This window comes from Lepidochelys kempii, chromosome 3, assembly GCF_965140285.1.
Source record: "Lepidochelys kempii isolate rLepKem1 chromosome 3, rLepKem1.hap1, whole genome shotgun sequence".
In the NCBI taxonomy this organism is placed as follows: Eukaryota; Metazoa; Chordata; order Testudines; family Cheloniidae; genus Lepidochelys; species Lepidochelys kempii.
In genome coordinates, this window is record NC_136382.1 from 122,123,153 (window position 1) to 122,142,874 (window position 19,722).

Here is a 19,722-nt window from a genome sequence, read left to right on the forward strand (position 1 = left end):
TGTTGTGAAAAGACGTACTGTATTTTCAGAGGTGGTTTTTAAGCTCTGTACAATATACTGCTGGCAGTCTTTTCTTATTTCTTAGGTTAGTGCACTCATCAGAACATTAATTTGCTTTTTGTGACACCTTAGCTGCTGAGGTTGACTGTGGTGGTCCTTTATGTGCCACTGCTGGTAAATCACTATTTATTATTTTTGTCACAGTGGAGCCCATTGTGCTTGGTGCTGTACAAAACACTAAGACAGTCCACCCAAGAAAGTTCACAATTAGTTGTCAGGCTGTACCAAGAACACAGAGGTGCATTGAGGATGTTTTTAGCCACATATGAGTGGCACTTTAGGCAGCAGTGAAGAAATTAAGCTGCTGCTACTTTTGTAAACCTTTCCTCAGTTTTAGAGCTTTTATACTTACAGCTTCATTAATCATGTTTCTCCTTCTGTCAGTTATGTCAGCTGACTCTTTATTGGCTTGAGAACTTGTTTTCTTATAAATGTTCAATCTGGGGCCAGATTGGCTTGAACTAGCTACTTCTACACACAAGAGACCACATGGGCAAAAATTCCAGTTTGGGTTTTTTCTATGCCACTATGCATCATTCTAAGTAAATGAACAGCTTAACTGGACCTCTTCCTGTCAATAAGCAGCACAGATCTCATAAGCAAACTCTCTGGGTGATAGTCAGATCTGGACCTTTTGTTACCTTCCAGCAGACTCTGGCTATTCACTGTTTGTGCTCAACTCTGGCGGTTATAAAACTGGAGATACTCCCATCTCCCCCTTGCTCTTTTGCTTCTGACTTGTGACATGAGAGCAGGGAGATGCTGCTTGAACATCTGCTATCTGTGGCTGCTCTCATAAAAGATAAATATGGAAATTCTAAGAGTTCAAACTCATAATCCAGCACCCAGAGGGAAATGCCTAAAGCAAATACCATCGCAGCTGTAGCTGTAAGGGCTACATAGAGCTTTGAGTGAGGTATACATGTGCTTTGCTGGATCTGCCTACACAGCATCAAATTACATGGCCATAAATGTAACAAAATCCACCAGATATAGGATGTTCATAAAGATGACCACTCTTTGACATTGTGTCTCAGCCCTCTGTAAACTCCTGTGCCCCCACCCCCACTTCCTCAGCGTCACCTTCACGCAGAATGCATGTTCTGTTCCTGTCAGCAAAGAGGACAGGACCCACATCAAAGCACAAAAGATGGACTGTTTTGGGTGGAGGTGCCTAAACTGTGCTTGGAAAAGCAGTGACGTGGCCCTCTCCCGATTAATAGCTGGCATGAAAAAGAGGCTGGCATTGTTTCCCAAGCTGTAGGTCACACTTACTGACTGCCACCCAATTCATTAGAAGGCATGTTTGACATAAGAGTCAGGAGTGCATCACCAACAGAACGCAGGAGATGTGCAACAGCCAGGTTCAGTATGTGAATGCTCAGGGGGTCCAGTTGAGCGTGAAGGCAGAAAAACCAGAGGGCAATTCCACTTGCAACAGCATCCAAGATGGAGCAGATGAGAATAAGCCAAAGCCAGAAGGGTGTAGGTGCAGATCCCTCCACCATGGAGGTGCTCATCAATGTCCAGTAATCTGAATAATCTCTCTGTGTTTCAGTGATAGGAGGCATTGCATCCTTCTAAGAACTTAGTTGCTTTACAAGCAGACCTGGGAATAGAAAAACAAACCCTAATGAAACCATGCCATCATTGTATTTGGCTGGCTCTAGAGTGATGAAGAGTAAGGTGCATATGCTGTTAGCCACATGTATAGTCAGTAATGTCAATAGATGCAGGTGGCTCTACTCTATTTAAGGAGGGTCATGCTGCTGAGCCCTTAGTGCATCATTCTAAATAGTTATGCTCCTGAAGGTTATTTGCTGGCATAGTCTTATGCTTGAATTCTTGGGATTAGTAACACCTAAGCATCACACCATGGCAGACTTAACTATGTAATAACTAACATGAAAAGGTCGCTACAGTCAGGTTACTTCTTTTAAAAACCCAAGTTAGAAGCCAATTACATCTACCAAGGGTAGTTACTCTGTTACCTGCAGGAATATTCAATTACCTTGGAGCAAATGGGCCCCTGATTCTCAGTTGCTCCATTTCTATGCCTAGTGTGGGAATAGAGTGAGCTGGGGAAAAGGTGCCTTTATGCCATCTTTGGGTTCCTCCTACTGTGGGGCCCTATAGGTACCTACCTCACTCTCAGTGTAAGTTAGAACAGCCAGAGGGCTGCACTAAGTTGTGTTGGGGCTACCACTCCCTCCCCATCTCCTGGAATGCCTCCTCCCTCCCCATGTTGGGAGCTGGCGCAGTGCCCTTGTGCCAGTTCTGTGGAAGCTGAATTACCAAACATCAAATGAATCACCAGCCACTAAACAGCTCAGCTGCAATGGGGAGCTCATTCTTATCCTTGAAACCAATCTCTCATCTGCCCTTGTAAAACAATTAGAGAAAACTTGCATGACATAGAAAGGTGACACCTGCCTCCCACATGCCAATTATCAGCACTCATTCATTTCTCTCTTTTTGTTGTTGTTGGCTGGCTGTTTATCTGTATGAGCAAAGAAGACCAGGAAAGTTGCTGAGTGTGTTAGAGGTTCTAAATCTCCTCTCCAGGTGTGGATGCAGCATGTGAAGAGGATAGGAAGCTTTTCAATGCTTACATGCTTTGTGAACAGAGGAAGTACCTTTCAGTGTTAAACGTTCACAAACATTTAAAGAGGGTGAAGAAAATAAAAACATTTCTTCCACTAGATTGGGTTGGGAGCTATTTTACGATGACACTCGGAAGTCCTAATGCAAGCAAAGATATGTGTGTTTGGCTCAGTGTCTCTTTTTCAATTGTTAAGTAAAAAAAAGAGGTGTGACACACTGTACCTCAAAATTGCACCCTGTAACTCCCATATTCATCATTCAAATATGGTTGTGATATTTCATACAAAGCATGCCATGAAAGATATTTTATGAAAGGTCATGATCTGCTGAAACCCATTGTTTTGTTCAAATATGTATATCATTAGTGTTTATGAAGTTTTGAGATTTTGCTGTATAGTTGTTACTGAAATATGTTGTAACTTTGAGTCACTACTGCTAATCTCTCCTAGGAGGGTGTTAAATAACCATTAATCAGCAGGGGAGTTGTGATCAAGGGATTTACAATTCAGTGACAGTCCCGCAAGCACCACACAATGGAGATTGCTCAATTCTATGGCTCAGTTGCACAAGACCACCAGAGGCGTTGCTCAACCCTGTGACTCAGCAAAACCCACCAGGGATGCCTGGGCTAGTGTCTTCCAGCCACATGGACTGAGGATATAAAATAGGAGACAGTGGGATCATGCTTTTGCCTTTCTCCTCCCCCACCTACCCTGGAAGCAACAAGAACACAGAAAGACAGAAGACTTCAACTGAGGAGACTGGTCCAGGTTTAAGGGAGAAACCTGTGTACTATGAACTGTAATATCCAGTGGGTTAAGAAAATTGTTTGATCTAAATACTGACTCGTTTAATAAGGTTTAAGATGTAGATTGTGTGCTTATCTTTTATTTTCTTTGGTAACCATTGCTGACCCTTTTAGGCCTTTCACTTAAAATCTATCTTTCTGTAGTTAATAAATCTGTTTTATACCTTAACTAAAAGAGTGTATTTTGCTTGAAGTGCTTGGGAAATCTCAGCTCACTTTCCAAAGGCTAGTGTATGTCCTCTCCACATTGAGGGAGGGGCGGTCTGGGTAATAACTTTACACTGCTCAGGCTTCTGAGCAGGGCAAGATGGTACAGCTCTGGGGGGAACTGGCTGGTGCCTTTCTCTGTGTCACTAGCAAAGCATTGTGAGAGACAGCCAAGGCTGAAGAGTTCAGGGGGCACAGAGGTAGTGCAGTTCCAGGTTGTACCCTAGGGATCTCAAGAGGATTAAATGGAAAAAAAGACCAAAACAAACAAAAAAAAAAGCTATTGTCCTCTTGTCAAATAGCTGCCCTCTACATGGCAAGTTTACTTTTTCCCTCTCTCTTGGGATGAAATTCATCCCTGTGCAGCGAGTCAGCACAATAACTAGGCTGCCTAGAGTCCTGTATTGAGAGTTCAAGTGAGATTTTAGTGGTAGGTAGGTCAGGGCTTGATCCACTGCATCAGGGTGAGATTTATTCTCTCTGTCTCTGCATTTTGAAAGCAAAGATTAAAACTCAAATATAAGTTCAATACTGGAATAGCATTATCTTACAATCTCTTAAGAGTTTATTTTAAAATGTAAAGCACCTTTGAGGATCACCGCTGATGTTTTAAGTAATGAAAGTAAGTATTCCAATTCCCAGACCTCAAAGAAACATTTGGATAGTGGCTAAAAACTGGCCCTCTAAAACCAACTAGATGATAATGTGCAAATGTTTTCTGATTAGGAGTTAACAACTGTATCCTTCAACCCTGGCATAAGTAAATTCAACTCCCACTGGGAATTGTGCCCATTCTGCACCAGATTTGAATTTGGGCCAATGATCCAAGTTTCTGGAATCTTTTCAAAAGCTGTATCCTCCAAATTACTTGGCCTGAGTTTCTTTATGTGCAAGGCATTGCCACAGGAATACCTTATTTGGTGAATTTATTGCTATGAGTAGTTGCAATTCGGGAGAGGGGGATTTAATTTTGGACAAACATCCATCTTACATATATTCTGTGTACTGATTACTCTTTGCCTATTTTATTAAATAGGACCTGAGAATAGTTTAGATGGACAAAAAATGGCAATAGTTGTTAATTAGGGGAGTTCAGCCAGCATATGAATGTGGTACATGCAGTAAGGTAGTTGAGGTTTGAATAATGCTCCATCTCAGGAATAGCGAGCTCTTTCAGCAATCGGCCAAGACATATGCAACTGAAAACTCCACCAGTTACTGTATATTTTTACTATGTATTTCCTTAGGTTTTTATGGCTATTTATTGTTGGCTTATTGATAGACTGGGTAGGAAAACAATTAATAGATTTCTAGACTTTAAATCCAGAAAAGTCCATTAGATCACCCAGTCTGACATCCTGTATAATACAGGCCATTACATTTCACCCAGTTACCCCTGTAGTGAGCCCAATAATTTGTGTTTGGCTAAGGTGCATCTTCCAGAAAGGCATCCAGTCTTCATATAAAGACTTGAGATAGAGACTCCTCCACTTCCCTTGGTAGTTTGTTCCAATGGTTAATCACTGTCACTGTTAAAAATTTGTGCCTAATTTGTAATTTTACTTGGTCTGGTTTCAGCTTCCAGCCACTGGTTCTTGTTATGTCTTTCTCTGCTTGATTAAGAGCCCTTTAATACTAAGTATTTTCTCCCTGTGACAGTACTTATATACTGTAATCAACTCACTTCTTGGTCTTTCTTTGATCTTTCTGTAAGGCATTTTCTCCAGCCCTTTGAATCATTTTGGTGGTTTTTGTTTGCACCCTCTCCAATTATTCAAACATTCTTTTTAAAAGGCAAGTGCCAGAACTGGAGACAATATTCCAGTGTCAGTCTCACCATTGCGGTATTCACAGATAAAATCAGTACCCTTTGCCTACTCACTACTCCCGTTTATACATCCAAGAATCACATTAGCTCTTTTTGCCACAGCATCTCACTGAGAGCTCATATTCAGTTGCTTGCCCACTATGATCCCTAAAGCCTTTTCAGAGTCACTGCTTTTTAGGATACAGTCCCCCATTCTGTAGGTGTGGTCTGTAGGTTTGTTCCTAGAAGTATAACTTTAGCTGTATTAAAGCACATTTTGTTTGAAAGAACCCAGCTTACCCAGTGATCCAGATCGTTCTGTATGATTCCTCTGTCCTAAACATTATTTATCTCTTTGTCAATTTTTGTGTCATCTGAAAATTTTATCAGCAGTTATTTTTATATTTAGTCCCAGATCATTAATGAAAATGTTTAATAGCATCAGACCTAATAAGTACCAATCCCAGCAGAACCCCACTAGAAACACACACCCCCATTCGATATGATTCCTCATTGACAGTAATTTTTTAAGATTTGCCATTCAGCTAGTTCTGAATCCATTTAACTTGTGCTTTACTGATATTGTATAGTGCTAATAATTCATCCAGTTGTCTCTGTTCACTTTTCATGTTTGCTACTCTCTGCTATTATATTCAATTTAAATTGTTTTTATAGTTTGATCCTATATTAAATAGATAATATTCCTAAATTTACCTCCTTAAACATTGTGAACCGAATAAATCCTAATAAGTGAAGAATGATCATCTGGTTAGTCTTACCTCTATCATATATTTGTTGGATTAAGGGTGCTTGATGTGTTGGTTTCCTACAGAATTATATTTGACTACAGTCCATTGTCCCATCCTGATATCGTCTCAGGGTATACATTCTTCAGAGTAGAGAGTGTGTTTTCCTATGCATTTGCACAGAGTCTAGCCTTAGTTGTGATTGGGGCCTCTCAGTGTTACTGTAACAGAAGTATTAATTACACACACACAAAAACTATGTTAAAAGGCAATTATTAAGGTTGTAAAATTGAGCACGCCAAAATTAGGAAATGCCAAAATTAAGATTCTCTGTGCAACCATAATTCAGTCCCCATGTGCATACGTATTATGATACAGTTTTTAGTTATCTGATCACTCTACCTTTTTCTATAGAACCCCAGCTTCATTCAGGATGGAAAGTGCTCACTAAATGAGCAGCTATTTAATATTTTATTTTATCATCCTTGTTCAATATGTAGTCCCAGGCCTTATTTACTGCACTTTTTGTATTGAAAATTGTGGTCTGCCTAGTGTCTCATGCCAGCAGAGATTGAAACATCACCCACAGAGTTTCTCTGCCACTTTTGTGTGTACCTCTCTTTCCTGTACCAAAATGTGATCTTGTAACTGATCCTAAGAGATGAGAGTTCAAGGTGCATAGAACTTCTCAGGATCAGGCCCTAAAAGAAATATGCACCATTGAACAAAGGCAAAGATCCCTTCTCCTCCTTTCAAAATGCCACCGCAGTATGACCATGCTTCCTCTTTTTCCGGAGAGGGAAGTACATGCATCTCTCAAAATGCTATGAGAGATCAAGACACCTGGCTCGCTTTACACACTCCATCTCTGGGCTGTCTGAGAACTCCTGTGATGTCACTTAAAGAAAACAAGATAAGTCAACTAGAAAAGGGGAAAAATCAGTGAAATGGGGGGGGGGGATTATAGAATAAATAACCAGTGCGTGGGTTTATCTACACCTGAAATGCTATAGTGGCACAGCTGCTCCTGTTGGCATAGGCAATCCACTGCCCCAAGAATTCTTCCACCAACCTAGCACTGTCTACACTGAGGGTTAGGTCGGTATTGCTACTTCTTCAGGGGTATGGATTTTTCACACCCCTGAGATATAGCTTCACTGATGTAAGTTCCCAGTGTAGACCAGCCCTGAGAAAACTTCTACAACCAGGGTTAGGGAGTTGAATTCAAAGAACCAGCAGAAACATCAAAACAATTGTTACTGAACCCCTGACATGTATTTCTATTAAATACATTCACTTTATGTCCATAATAAATAACTAGGAAGAGATGAGAGTGAGTCCTGAATGTACCGACCTGCTCCCTATGGGCCAGTGTTCAGAGTCAAGAGTCTCACAGCAATGAGGGTTGCTCTCTCCCTTGTAAGGAGCCTGAGAAAGTGCAGAAGCTTTGGCAGAGTTGTCTGGACCGTAATAATACGGGCTCAATTAACTGCTAAATACCTTTTATAGGCACCAGTCAAATATACTCACACTTAGCAGCGCAGGACAATTTCCTAATACTGGTTACATGCTACTGATACATCGAGGGTGACCAGATGTCCAGATATTTGGGGCTTTTTCTTATATAGGCTCCTGTTACTCCCCACCCCGTCCCAATTTTTCACACTTGCTGTCTAGTCTCCCTAGATACATCTAACTGAAATCTTGCTATTTTCTTGTTGTAGAAATGAACTCATAAGACAAGAGTTTGTTCTGAGCTTCTGTCAGCTAAAAGGCAAAAATACAAACCAAAGAGTGCTCATGGGTCCCTGCACCCTTTACTTTTCAGTCTAATTTGCTCCAGTATCAGGAATTGCATTCTTAACTGAGCATAAATGTTTCTATGGGATGACGTTCACCCTTATTTGGAGGGACAGAACAAGGCCCGTGAAGTGTGTCAGTCCCACTTAAGCCCTATTTTCATGGCTTAACTGGAAGCTGTGTGTAGCAAAGATCTTGTGCTAGCCCTCTGAACAAAGCCTGGTTTCACCCCCAGTAAAAGAACCCAATCCTGTACAGTGCTGTGTGCCTTCTCCAGGGAGCTGAGCACCCTCAACTCCTATTGAAGCCAAGGTGGGGGGGTGGGTAAAAGGGTGCTCAGCACCTTTCAGGAACAACCACTGGGCTGAGGTTTTCAAAGGGCATGACAGGGTTAGGCACTCAACTCTCATTGATTGTCAGTGGGAGCTGGGTGCCTCACTTCCCTGGCCTTCTTTGAAAATCCCAGTCCTAAATGTTGCGTGTTTATGCCAAAGTGAATGGCTCCGAGACCAGGAAGCCTGTGGCAGGGTGTCTCCTCTATGGAACTAACCACTGGAGCTAACAACCAAGAGAGCCTGGGTGCAATCCAAGACATGCCCCTGGCTGGGGGCAGGGCTATATACAACAGGAAAAGGCGAGGGAATCAAAAGTGGTGATGGCTGCAAGGGTCACGAATCTGGCACGGCTCTAGAGACTTTGTTTTTCTGTCTGGAAGTTTGGTTGCTCTGACTCAAGGCTCAGAGGTAAGGGCCTTATGAACTGTGTTAAGTGGCTTCTCCCCTGACCTGACACCTCATGGAGAGGGAGAAAGCCAGCCTGCTAGAATAAGAGAATTAGGAACTCTGCTGGCCATGATCAGTTTGGAGACTCTTAAGAGGGGCTGTTGTCATTGTTGTGAGTTTGGTTTTGGCTTCCCCATTCTTGGATCCTGTACAGAGCCCTACCCTGAAACTTTCACCTCCGTGACACTGATCTGAATCCAATCCAGGTCAACAGCAGTTGTTATAGCAGGGTAAGACAGGAGCGGGAGTTCACAGCCCTTTCTGGCCATTGTGATTTTGTGCTGTAATATCAGCTAGAGTGGTGTGTCTCAGGGAAATGGGAAAGGAGATAGGAAATCATCTGAAAGGAGGAATTTCTATGGGGTTCTGTTGTTTCTGGTGCAGATTCTTAAAGTACTTGACACTATGCACCAGTTCAGCTGAGCTGAAGCTCCAAAGGGTATGTCTACACTGCAGCTGGAAGTGACTCTCCCTGTCTGGAGAGTCACTTCCACCAGTGGGGCTCATGCTTCTTCTTTTAGGTGCATCACAGGTGGCTGTCTAAATTATTCAGCCACCTAAATGCTGCATCACTGAGGGTAGCTAGCTATTGCCGTCCACTCTCCAGTCTAATTGTGCGCTCCTCCACCATCTGCATTGCTGCCCCACAGTCACACTACGAGGACTGCACTAAGCCAAATTTCTGCATTATGGTGCCCACTCTGGCTGTTCCAGTCAGCAGCCTGTTAAGCCTCATCCAGGATCTGCATCCCAGGTTGCAATCAGGTGGTTGTAAGTTAAGGCTCCAGAAGTTCATCAGCATGCCTGTCTCTCTGTCCTAGAGTTGTTGCCGCTCTGTGAGGATATAGCTGTTGGCCCCGATATGCCATTGTTCATCTGAGGCTGGCACTGGGCTGGCAGCATTGGGCATGAGTGCATGAACAGCCACGACAACAGGGTGTCACAAAGTCAGTCAAGGCAAGTCAGCAGAAACTGCAGCTTTGGGTGGTTTCTTCTGGAGGCAGGCAGATCTTGTGGGAAGTGTGCACTGCTTGTTGGCATCTGTTGGAACCACTGTCAGCCTTGTATGCAGCAGGCTGTTTTCATCTGTCATAGTCCCCCATGCAATTTTAAGGGTGATGGAATCTCACTGAAATTTTGGTGGTGATCTATGAGCCAACACACAAATTATATGTTAATGTGTGGCTAAGGCAACCACTAGTGATACAGGAAGCTGTATTTAGCTCTGAATCCACAAGATGCATGTGCCAGAAGATGCATCAACTGCCCTCTTGTGGCATCCCCTGTCAGTGGTGTAAAGCAAAACAAAAATAGAACTCAGGCCAGGCTCATACTAGTGTGCTAAAAATAGGGGGATGATTGTTGTGGCACCGAGGTGCAGGCCAGCACACCAAACTCAAGTCCACTCTAGGTCCGAGTTTGGGTGGCCAGTCCAAGCTGCATTGACCACATAGCTATTTTTAGTGCACTAGTGTGAGCTCTGCTAACAGAAATCCAGGGGGAAGGGTTAGCTCAGTGATTTGAGCATTGGTCTGTTAAACCCAGGGTTGAGAGTTCAATCCTTGAGGGGGCCATTTAGGGAGCTGGGGCAAAAATTGGGGATTGGTCCTGCTTTGAGCAGGGGGTTGGACTAGATGACCTCCTGAGGTCCCTTCTAACCTTGATATTCTATGATTCTAAGTCCATCTGGGCTGGGAGGCTCATTCCCAGGTGCAATGTAGACATACCATGAAAGAAAAAGTCATGCCACAGGCTGATGTAGAGAAGCAGAAAGCAGGCTTCTGTCCCACACATTCTTCTCCCTTTGTGACCTTCCCCCAGCCTGCTGGTCATGGTTAATTCTCATTTTTCCTCTCCTTTCCTAGTCAGTTCTTCTTCCTTCCTCTCCCTACTCCACCCAACTGATTCACCTGTTGGTCTTTACCCCTAACCCTATCCAGGACTTCTGTTACTCCCGCGTCTTATCTGAGTGTGGAAGTTCTGCCAGTACCACTGCTTGCACTTCTTTTGCCCCATGGGCAGCGAGTTTCTCCTTCCCTTTGCAATGGGGATTCCAGACATTTTTTCAAAGGGTGTGGTTTAGAGGTAGGTGCTTCAAATGGAAAAGGCTTAAAGAAAAGAGTAAATAAAGTTAGCGATAATCAGAATGGCCGTGATTCTTCAGTGAAAGTGGTTCATAAGAATTATTCATTCTTAAAACATTAATAAGCACTTTCTAGTGGCAACACCACATTCCAGAGTGTGTATTTTTCAGTAAAACGCAGCTGTGCTTGAATGCACCTAAGCACAGTGTGTGTTTTATCCCAGAAAAGCTGAATGACACTCAAAGGATTCTAGAGAAATCCCCTTGGGCAAGACTTTTAAAAAGGTTTTTATTTTTAAAAGTCCAGAAAACAAACATTCAATTCAGCAAAAAAAGCCTGCAGTGCCCCCAATTGACAAACACCCAAACTAGTTCTAAATGCTCTTCTGCACAACCAGCCTGGATCCATTCTCCATTTGCTGACATTAATGGAGTTACTCCAGATTTACACTGCTATAGCGGAGGGCAGAATTTGACCCTGCCTTAGGAATCAACATTTGGTGTCATCACATTTACACCCCTATTTTCTTCCTGTGCTTTACAGGACTTGGTGACTAGCTTTAAGACCTACAGTATAATCACATTCAAAATTACTTTAACTCAAACCAGTGAGAAGAACCAACACCTTCCCTTGTTTTCTGCTATTAACAAGCATTTTCTGGGTTAATTTTCACAAACTGACGGCACTAGCAAATTAGCCAGAAACTTTCCAGTCTGTATTTTCACAAAAAAAAATGTGCTAGGAATTTTTGCACTGGATACAGTTTAGTGACTAACAGAGACCATCCAGTCAGGAATTGCTGATTTCACACTGCCATACTATTCAGTTATAGTTCTGTACAGCATATACAAAACTTATACACACACTTTGTGTTTAGAGTTGATAACACAGTTTCTCTACAGTCCCACGGGTGTCTAATACTTTGTCCTTGGAGGCTGAAACCCAAGATTGCTCAGGTGGAGCCTTGGTTCTGTGATTGTCCTCATGCTATCATTTCTGTCCCATGCTTTAAGGATTTCTGAAGCACCACCGAGATTGACTTCCTGAACTCTGCCTCTTTTGGGCCCTGGGACACAAGTAAACAAAGGGGTTTGTGCTGCTGTTAATGATGTTGAATAATCACTCAGTGCTGGGGAGTTAAAGGGGCCTTGGACTGGCTGCGTGTGTGTGTGTGTGCGTGCAGTGACAGTGCACGCAGGAGGAGTTGGTCTGAAGTTTTGGTATTGGGAGAGGAAGTGAAATTAATAGAAAAGATTTGGAACTGTGGTTACTTCCTCTTCAACTGCCTTAATCAGTGTCTATGCACCAACTTCTTTTCTGTTATCTGGGTTCTTCAGAGAGAACTTTGCTACCAAACCAGTGCGTTTAATGATCTGCAAATAGAAGATGGGTTAAAATTACTTCCAAGTGTAAGTCTAAAACACATGCAACTAGACATTTATGCTCAAGCTGTGACAGGCTGTGCCCACTGAACCATTGGTCCCCTATAGGCAGAGGATGGAAGCACTGAACATGAGGAAAAAATAAACAGCTTGATCAGGAAAGTGAATCAGAGTCCAAGTAGCATCACGACAGTCGAATCACTATAACACACTCAAAGTAAAATATTTCCTGAAGATTAAAAGTATTTAACTGCCATAAAGTTTCCTAAATAGCAACTTTTCACTGTTTACCACTTAGGTACTTTGATCAACCATTCCGTGGTTGCACTTCATCCACCTACTAGTGTGATGTTATTGACATGAACTGTGACCATATAGATCATTGTTGCAACCAGGGTCCTATGGTTGCACCAGGTCTTGTACCGAGGAGGTCAAGTGGGGTGTCTATGGAAAGGTTGTAGTTTGCTGGTTATGATTATGCTGTCTGTAGGTGTGTATCATTTTTGTATTTGAAGTTATGAATATTGGCTATGTACTGGTATCTCAATAGGTTTGATTCTAAGTAGCCTCAGTGAAGCATTTGGTCAGCTTCTTGAGAAAGGACTATTCTCAGTACGTGCCCAATCAAGAAACACTTAACTAACAATGGACTTTGGGAGCTGCCAATCCACATCTGAGCTTTCCTGGGAACGGTCAAACTAACATGTAAACAATGGTGTTGGCCTGCAAAAAGTGGAATCATCCATGGACATGTGACTTACCCAGGTGGCTACAAACTCCATCTTGTTGCTGTGACTTTGCACAGAAGAACAAAGGGGTTTCCGCCCACAAGAGGGGGAATATAAAAGGCCCTGGAAGCCTCTCCATTTTGTCTTCAGCTGGCTCAAGAGATTAATGAACAATGGAATACTAATTGCAGGCAAAATATACTCTCCCTTTATTTCTGTCATACAGTATGCAGGGGAGAATCAGAAAAATAAAACATACTACCTTCATAGATCTGATGTAATACTGCCACCTTGTGGCAATACCACAATATCAGATTGTTTGCTATGTTTATATAGCTTTGCTTATAGCAGTGGTTCTCAAACTGTGCGTCACGATCTCAAAGTGGTTTGTGACCCCGTTTTAATGGGGTCGCCCAAGCCCCACCGCCCAGGGCTGAAGCCTGAGCTCCACAGCCTGGGGCTGAAGCCGTGGGTGGGGTTCAGGTTACAGTCACCCCACCTGGGGTTTAAGCCCTTGGGCTTTGGCCCCCACTCCCAGGGTCGTGTAGCAATTTTTGTTGTCAGAAAGGGTCGTGGTGCAATTAAGAGTGAGAAACCCTGGCTTATAGGGTACTCCGCAAAGAGCCCTTGGTCTCTGAGAAGAGCTAGGCAGTCTTAAATGATGAGTCACAGAACAAGTTACGGACCACAGATGCACCCAATTGCTTTGGGGTTCGTTTTTTGTTTGGTTGTTTGTTACATTGTGTTATTTTGGTTTCTTTTATTTGTACTTGGTCACCAGGAAAACAATTTTCTGAGTAACTGGTAACAAAAAAAAAACACAAAACAATCTGGATTGATCTTGCTGGGTCCAGTAAGGTTTGTCTGGGTCCACGCTGGTATACAGGAAGCTAGAAGGCTTTGATTTATACCTTTGACTCTTAACTGTAGCAGGTGCTGGTTGCTTTGGGGAAGGAGTCCTGAGGATATGTCTTATCTATCCAGTCAAATTGAGGAGAGGATTCAGAAAGGGATATCAATCTTTCAGATAGGATGAATAATTCTGATCTCTATCACCTGCCTTAGGAGGTGGACAGTGTAGGGGCTAACATGGCATTAATTCTCAGGATACTTGTGCAGCCAGGCTCTGCAGTATAAGCAGTTGTCACAAATTCAGAAGATGAAGAATGTTGGAGATAATTAGAGCTGAATGAAAAGTGGAAAAACTGTTGCAAAAAAGTAGAAATTTTGAAGTTGTTTCTGTTTGCAAGGTTCAAAATGGAAAAAAAATTAATTTTTAAACTTGTGTTAAATATTTTCCCCTCAAGTTTTTGAATTTTATGTTTTCACTTGTCCCTCTTTCACCCTTTTCTCCCTCCTCCCCCCCCTTTTGCTGCTGAGTGCAATAAAATGAATGATGGTCAGGTTTTTGTCTTATTCATTTAAATTTTTTTCCCCCTTTGGCACCCTTCAGAACATCTCCAAGTTTAGACCTGTTACTGAGTGGCAAATGGAAAAAGCACACTTTAACTCTGCCATGTGGTAACTTTTCACATCAACATGTTTGGAAAAAAGTCATCTTCATTTTTTCCAAAGCCCAGAGCGTTTTGAAAAGTTACCCAGTAGTTAAAACAAATGAAAAAATAGAAGTGAACCTTTTCCCTCAAACCCTAGCATTATTCATTCTATGGGATTCAGTGGCAAAAAGGAACACAGAATGGGGTGAAAGGTGAAAACCCCCTGTGATAGGGTTGGGACTCACCACCACAGCACCTCCTTTTGGTACCTCTGGGAATTAGCTCAGTCCACATGGAGCACCCTCTGCTAGTGGTGTCCCATCCGTCTCTCACCCTCTATTGGCATCTGGACCCACGTTGCTCCTTGCTCAGCAGCATCCTCTTCAGGACACTGCCCTCCTGCCATGCCCCCTAGTCCACCCTCACCCCCTTCTGGGGTGGTGGTGGGTGTTATCAGCAGTTCTTCTCTTCGCCCCAGCCACAATGGGCAACCACACCCCAAAGTCTAATCCCTTTTGGCAGGGGTCTGGTGCAGTCTGTGATGGCCACTCCTAATGGCCAGGTGTAAGTGGAAGCAGGGGACCCAGGTCCACCCTCTACTCTGGATCCCAACCCAGGGACCCTTTGGTGGCAGCCTTCCTGCCTACCCTCCTTCTCTCCCTTTGTCCATCTCTCTCTCCCTGGGCTGCTTCCCCTCTGCACCAGGTAGGCCCTTTCCTCAAGACCTGCAGCCTGGCAAGTACTGGGCTGGAGATCCCTTCTGCTCCCCCCGCCCCTAGTCTCCTCACACAGGAGACAGACCTTCACCCTTTGAATGCCCAAGAGATACTATCTGCCTCTTACCTGGGCAACCTTTATATAGGGCCTAGCCTGTCCCTGATTGGCTGCCTCTTGCTCAGCCCTAATTGGCTCCCCAAAGGCCCCCTCTGATTGGCTGCCTGTCTGTGCAGCCGCTTTGGCCTGCTGTAGCCCAATCTGGCCTAGGGGTGGGGCACTGCCACATGACACCGGCCAAAAAACTTCCATTGACCTCAACGGGTCCAAGATTTCACCCAGTAATGCTGTATTCATAGCTGAGAGCCCACGCTGTCTCACGGATATGGCAATTGGCCAGGTAATCCACCATCTGTGTCGTCTCCCTCATACAACCAAAGGAATGCAAAGTAGTTGCAGAGTAAGGATGGTGATTGGTTGGGTTAATTCCACTATCACAATGGTCTAGGAATATTGGCATGGCATAAATAGATCACATGGGTGTAATGCATAGAATCAAAACGTCTGAGCTGTTAAAAACTGGATAGTAACAGATCATGAGTCCCAGTGATGATTGATCCTGATCATATTCTGAACAAAAAGAGCTCCCAGCCATACTTTTAGTTGTTTCCATGGCTTAGGGTTGACCCACAGACAAATGATAATAATAATCTTATTATATAGAGACTCCTTTTGGTCTCCACACTTTTCTTATTTTGTGGCCCAGATATACCCAATTTACTCTGTTGAAAAGCTGGATACACTGTGGCAGGTAGTCTTGAAGAGGTGCCTGAAAGGTAATTTCTGACAACTCATGCAGAGGAAAGAGGAGGGATTCCTGCAACAGCTGGCACAAAGAACTTGGAGGCTCTTTTGGCTTTGGTGGACATCAAGAAGAAGCATTTCTATTATGACCCAAAGGGTTAGAGACTGGGCCTCAGGACATCAATAATACCTAGTGCCATCTCCTGCAATGTACACAAAGTGCAGTATGTAAGAATTTGTCCTGCATCAGGGCATGGGGTTAAATTCAGCAAAATTAGAAAAAGTTGATTTTACATTCGAGTTTCATTGAGCAATACCAGCTGGGTTTGGAAATGTCATGCTATCCTTGTAAAGGCACTGAGAAGCCTAAACCAAGCCTCTGAAATAAGGTCATCAGACCCTGTTTGCATTCTTGTAATAATCTTCTTTTAAACTAGTATAAAGTAGGCTAAGTGGGCATGACTGGGAAGGTACCCGTATCAGAGGTTTTGCCTTTGAAAAATACCATTACCAGGAGCAATAGAAAAGCAAAGAAGGAGAAGCAAAGTCAAGGGGAAAGTAAAAGTAAGATAAGACTAAAGGGAGAAAGAGACCAGAGAAGGGAGAGAGAGAAAGGAGAGCGTGAGTGAGCAAAAGAAAGTGAGAGAGACTAACAGTGTCACGATTAGGTAGGTAGAGAGGGTGAGATTCAGTGAACGGTGACAGTGAACAATGGCATATGTTATTTTTAGAGACTAGGACTGGCCAGAGAGGAATCTTATGAACAGTTCTGTGCCTTAGAAAGGCTGGAAATAATTATTTTACTATTGTAAAGTGTTGAGAAAATTAGTGACTAAGTGTCCTCACCTCACCTGAGAAGAAACTTTCCTGAGCCATGGAGGATTTACAGTAAAAATGCCCCTTGAGACAGAGAGGGGTTTTGTTTCCTGATTTTTGAAAAGCCACAGACCAGATGTAATCATCACAGGGAACAGAGACATCACTTTGGAAGAAAACACAAAGCAAACTATGACTGAGAGCGCCTTCACACCAGCACCTATGAAGCACGATGAGCCTAATATGGGCCATAACATCTGAGACGAGACCAGACCAGAGGAAGGACTCCAAAGGACTTGTCCATCCATAATCTATGATATCCTGTCTTCTAGGAATCAGCTACAACCTGAGGTTTTCAACCTGAGCCTAAGATGCTAGAGACAGACTAAAACCAAACTTAACCCATTCATGCCATGTCTCAGCTGCTGAAGAGGAAAAAGCGACTATTAGATTAAGTTTATGGAATATTTTTAATGTGTTACCATTTCTATAGTTTCTGACTTCCTGAGAGACAGCTGAAGTGCCAATTTCATGAGAGGTAAATGCTTTAATTATTATTTATACAAATGTATTCATAATTAATTATTCCATTTAATTGGGTGCCCCAAAATGATTTAAAATAGAGAGATTTCAATGGGAATATTGAATGATCCATGTGCTTAAAATTAAGCATACATGTATTTGTTTGCAGGCTCAGAGCCTTTATCCATAGGATTCCAGCCAGCTGAAGTCAGTTATACCTTTTAATTTGATTTTGAAGGTATCAGCAATTTCAATGTATATTTAAATACTCATGTAATTTTATAACTACCTTGTTATATTTTAACCTTGATTTGCTGGTAGGCTGATGATGCACATGACTGCAATGCCCGTACAGGCACAATTTTTTTTGTTTTTCTAGGAAGGGCCAGATCTTGCAAGCTGTTCTTCATGGAATTCTGTATCTGCCAGGAGCCCCACTGAAGTCATAAGGGCTTTGTGCAAGAGCAGGGGTCAGTGTATGTGAAACAGCTGGCAGGATTGGGAACTCCCTTAATTTATCGGAAAACAGCTTTGGGTTTGTCCTTTTCAGATAACATAACCTAACTGAATTGCGATAAATTCCTAGACCCTGAGCCTCTAAAGATTTACACATGTGCTTAAAAGTTAACCAAGTGAATAGTCACATTGATTTTCATGTTAAGCAGGTGACTAGCTCCACTGAAGTCAGTTAAGCACATGCATAAGTCTTTTCAGGTTCAAGGCCCTAGTCAACTTTATAATTTAAACACAGTAGTTAATCTGATCATTCAAATTAGAAGTTACAGTATGTCTGTCTGCACAGCTATTAATTCTGGCATGACTATTCGTTTTGGTAAATAAAGGCAGAATGTATTGATAGGTGATAACAAGTCTGCACTGCTTTGTTTAGAGTGCGAGATGCAGTAGGAAGAGTGTTTTTTTAATTTAATTTAATTTATTTATTTAATGTTGTGGTGAATTCAGCATAGCAGATGCATAACTTTGCCGAAAATCTTAAAGTAAAACTCAGTATGACCTGATCATTCAAAAATCATGAGTCAGAACCTCCCCTCCCCTATGAGATCGGCTTAAAAATAAAAGGTTCTGGATTTTTTAAATTTGTCTTCTGAGCCTTTGGGTTCATGTTTCCTATCTTTTCTCCACAACCACACTGGCTGCAAACTTGTTTTTTTTTTTTTTAAAGCAATCAAACAAACAAACCCAACCAACCAGCTGAGAGTCCCACATAATCACAAAGCGCCAGAACCTGGGGCTTTAACAAAAACACCAAAAATCACAAGACTCACAATAAAATCATGAGAGTTGGCAACACTGAATCTTATAATAAGAGAAAACTGTCAAAGAAGATAACATTTAAAGTCTGACTGCTTTTAGTATGCCCCTTTAATTTTATCACAGATCCTGACCAGATATACATGGAATGCTGTTTCATGCCTCAGTTTCTCCCCTCAGTAGTGGGACCAGAGGTGGGTGCCTTTAATCTCCCAATCCTGTCTTCATCAGTTTACGACTCTGCTCTTGGGCTAGATTGTGATATTCTTACTCATGTTGAATAGTGCCTTATGCCATGAGTAGTCCCGGTAGGACTGCTTGTGGAGTAATGGATTATTCAGTGTGAGCTAGGGTATTATAATCTTGCCCCTTGTTTGGAATCCCACTGGTCAAAAGGATGCAGGATGCTAAGAAGTGGGGTGGGAGAAAAAGAGAAAACATTTTCACCAATGTGTCTGATACATTTTATATTTCTGTTTGTCTAAATTCCTACTGGAGAGTGCTGATAACTACTGGGCAAAACTTCTTTCCATAAATGACAGCTGTCACTATTTGAGAGAGATAAGTCTTTAAATGTTTGTTTCCATTTTCTGGCTGTCACTCCAGAATGCTCTCCATCTAAACTGTACTTCAATAGAGTTATAAGGTATGTCCCAATTTTTGTGTGTGTGTTTCTAACATATGTCTGGTAATAACCGATTGTGCAAGTTCAGAGCCTACTGGCTCTGCTGAGATAAACTGAGTGGACGTGGCAATAGGGGATGTCTCTACTTCCCTATGAGAAAAATGCTGCTGTGTGCAAGCCTCCACTCCTTCCCACAGTTTGAAACAAGGTATTGTTTCTACACCATCTTGGCTTTCCTGCTGTAGTAATAATCGTTCCATCTGCCATTTAACCACAGACTTGCTGGCAGGTCTCACCGATATGGGATTAGCTTTCAGTCTCTTCCAGTGCTGAAGAATTTTGCTATGTGTGTGTGAATTGTTTTTAATCTTTTTTTAATTTATTTATTTAGGAAGTTTTAACAGGTTTGCAAACCGTTGCCACTTAAATATAAAAGACAAAATGATTATCATGACAACAGTGAGC